Source organism: Octopus bimaculoides, chromosome 12 (genome assembly GCF_001194135.2).
Source record: "Octopus bimaculoides isolate UCB-OBI-ISO-001 chromosome 12, ASM119413v2, whole genome shotgun sequence".
NCBI classification, from domain to species: domain Eukaryota; kingdom Metazoa; phylum Mollusca; class Cephalopoda; order Octopoda; family Octopodidae; genus Octopus; species Octopus bimaculoides.
In genome coordinates this window covers 41897603-41901768 of record NC_068992.1, presented here as the reverse complement: position 1 = coordinate 41901768, position 4166 = coordinate 41897603, and positions in this window count along the sequence as shown.

Sequence of the window (4166 nt, the reverse complement as noted above, 5' to 3'; positions counted from 1 at the left end):
CCTTGGGTAATATGAGAACATGTAGCTTATGAAATTTCTTGGCTCTTATAAGTGAAATACATATCAGGGATTCTTTGCCCCACGTGGAAAACTGCAGACTCTTCTCAAAGGTTTTGCAAGTTCTTCCAAACCAATTGTAATGCTAGAAACCCTTCCGTATCGTCAGTACGTATCTCAGGCTCACAAGTCTTGATGATGAGGTAAATATTAATTTTCAAAATATGTATTTCATCGATTTAAATATATGCAAACAAATTTAATTTCATTGAAATAAAAAAAAAATCTCGCTTGCATGGCTCCTCTGATAACAAACCCTTTCCCCTTCTCCCTCCCCTTCCTCCTCTTCCTCCTCCGTTGCTCCCACTGCTTTTCTAAATTTCCTTTGCTCATTGCCTGCGACCAAGTCTAGTACGTGCACTTGTAATTCACGTCTTAAACCACTATCTCTCTCTCTCTCTCTCTCTCTCTCTCTCTCTCTCTCTCTCTCTCTCTCTCTCTCTCTCTCTCTCTCTCTCTCTCTCTCTCACACTCTTTCTCTCTCACTGGCCCTTACTTTGTCAATACGATGTGAGCATACACTGGATAAACCACCCAACCAATCAGCATTTATGAGAAAGTAACAAACCTGAAATTATCTTTGATTGAAGACAAGATTGCCACTCCCCATGGTCACCATCAATATACTCACGAATATTCAGGCAATGAATATCTCTCTTCATATTTACTCCTTACTATAAAACACCAGCAACTTTAAATATAGGACAACTTTAAATATAGGACAACTTTAAATATAGGACAATTATAAAGCATGAGCTGGTCATGAATGCAGTGCCTTTGATCATTGGACTTGGCCACAACAACAAGGGCAACGACATCTACCGCAGCAGCAGCAGCGGCGATGGTGACTATCACCAAGTTTTCTGCCAACAATGTCTTATAAATGCATACAAAAAGAATATATGATTGCTTCTTCCTCTAAGGCAAAAGATTAAAAGATAAGCTCGATTTTGGAGATTACGAGGCAGTTCATAAAGTAAAGGTAGAATGATTTAAACTATTTATTCTTCATTTCCTGGTATTCTAACAATGCATAGCTTTCATCAGTTCCATATTTACTGTAATATAAGGCAGAGAGATGGTAGAATCTTTAGCATGCCGCACAAAATGTTTAGCGGCATTTCGTCCATCTTTATCCTTTGAGTTCCAATTCCACTATGGTCAACTTTGCCTTTCACCTTTTCGAGGTCGATAAAAAAAATGTACCAGTTGAAAACTGGGTCGAGATAATCGACTTGTTCCTTCCTCAAAACTTGCTGGCCTTGTACGAGAATTTGGAACCAATTTTTGCCATAATATAAGGCGGCGAGTTGTCTGAATAGGTTGCATAGTGGACAAGATGGTTGGCGGCATTTAGAACCCCTAACTTCTGAGTTCAAATCAGGTGGGGGTCGAGTTTGCGCTTCATCCTTTCGGAGTCGATAAAATAAGTACCAGTTGAGCGCTGGGGGTGGGGTGATGTAATCAACTAACCACTGCCCCGAAATTGCTGGCCTCATGCCGAAATTTGAAATCAATATTTACCATCATATATAGCTATTTTCCTTTACCATCATTGTCAATTAGAAAAAAAAAAGCTAAATACGACTCAAATTTCATACCACTGTCTCAAAAATGGAAGCATACTCAAGAGAGAAATGCGAACGATTTGAGATGCTCTGGTGTGGAAGCATAGACATTCAACCACCAACTGCTACTAAGGCATACATCTAGTTGCAGGAGCTAGATTTTTACGTTACGGTTTTGTGGTATTTTAATTTAGAAAAAAAGAAATTGTTGGTTTTTATTTCGTTGCTTCCTTCCGAATATTGATGTTCGTGTTAGAATGTTGAGAGAGTACACAAAAATGAATTTTAAATAGAATCGAAAGCAGAAAAAAGTATAATTATACATAGAAATATGTCGATATCAAAATCGAAAAGATTGAAACTCTATACTACAAAGTAATCCGTAGACATTCTACTGTTTCTGCATTCTTTTCCTATCTTCAGCTTAAAACAATACGAATTTCTCTTGTTTCAGGGAGAGAAAAGCATGCAAATTAGATGTCCATATTTAAATGTCGAAGAAGAGCAGAGCACAAATATATTTTGTTTTTTTTTATTCACCACAAAATTTTAATTATCGATTTTAAAATAATTGAGATATTCCCCTATTATAAGGAAAGCAAGGTGTGTAGTATTTCACGAACTCATATATTTGTTTAATTCTCTTGATTTGGCTGTCACATTGATTATGTTCCAGTTCAAAATTTATGTACAGGCCTCTTTACATCTTCCTTCCCATCGCCTATCGACGCGCACACGCACATACATATATACATATGTATATAAAATTAAATATAAACAGCAGTTTGCAATGTTTAACCAAAAAGCAGAATTAGAAATGTCACTAAATGTGACTAGGTTGTTAGGAATCACCTATTTTGCTAGAAATAATAGCTAAACCCCTCTAATGCTGTAGTTAATGCACATGAAGGAAAACATATACACAAACAGAGTCCATGATTGTCCGATAAGTGCCGATCGAGAATTCTTAATACTGACACATCAGTTTAAGGAATTTTTATATAAGTATGTATGCATATATATATATATATATATATATATATATATATATATATATATACATATTAATAGGCGCATCATTGTTTACCATGGGTCGAATTCTGTGAGAATTTTGATGGCTCACCAAGCCTGCTCGACTTAAAAACCTCCGCCCACAAACCACACACGTAAAAGGCAACACTCTCTCACTTTGCACAGGTTCCCCCTTCTAATCCTCCTCCTAATTCTCTCATATTTCACTCCTTCCCTCTCAAACATTGAACAACCATCATGCACTATCTTCTTCCATCCATCACAGTTTTGTGCTTCCCTCTCCCAATTACCAGCTGCAGTTCCTTTCTGTATTAGAGCATTTTTAAGGCAATCCTTAAACCTTCGTTTAAGCTTATGTGCTGGCCTCTTGCCATCTTCCAGCTCACAATACATACAATAGCTGCTTTGGCAGTCGCTCATTAGTCATCCTTACCAAATGACCCGCACCACCTTAACGCCTTTGCAAAAAATCATTGACTCTTTACTTCTACTGCCACTCCTCTCAAGCACCTCCAAATTACTAATGGCCATTTTCCAGTTTATCCCCCAAATATACTATATATATATATATATATATATGGTCTTTTACTTCTTTCAGTCATGTGGCCGTGGTCATGCTGGAGCACCACCATGGTCTTTCTGACTTCCTCAGTCTGGGTGTTTCACATCACCATTCCTGTATGTGCCTTTGTCCCAGCTGTTGGTTCATCCGGTATTGTGGAGAGGAAGATGTCTAATTCCTTTTTGAAGACATCTACTTCCACCTTATGCAGACATCCTAATATTGGGGGCAAGATATTTAAGAGCTGTGGGCCTTTGAACCCTAGATTACAGCAGGACCTGTTCCTGAATTTAGATGGAGTGGATGGTACATTTGGTACTGTTCAGTGGCGGCTGGTTCTGGCATTTGTATAACGCTCAATGTCAAAGCTAGGTACTAGCCCTTCTAGGATTTTCCATATGTATATTATTGCTTATCGCTCACGCTTTCGCTCGAGGGAGCAAAGTTGTAGGTTGCTCAGCCTATTCCTGTAGCTCATCCGTTGCACTGTTTCATTCTTTTTAGTTCTGCTGTTAGCTTGGCTCTATATGGTGAGCATAACTGGGAGCAGTAGTTCAGGCGGCCGAGAAGAAAGGTTCTCCAGAGGGTCAACATAGTTTGTTGGTCTCTTGTCTTGAAGGACCTCAGTATCCATCCTGCCCTGTCGTCTGCACTCTGCTGCCAGGTTCGGCTGTAAGCTTGAAACCGCATTTTAGTTATTGATTGCCTGTGATAATTGTATCATCGGCATAGCTAGTAACAGTGGCTGTCCGAGTGATCGTGGGCATGTCTAAGCTAGCTATTCTGAAAAGTAACAGTTCCTCGGGAGACACCATTTAGGATTTGAGCTTCTTCAGAAAGGTACGGTCGACTGCAACGACCTGATTTCTGTCTTTAAGGAAATCATGCAGCCACTCTCCCGGTGTACCAGCAATGCCAATATATATATATATATATATATATATATA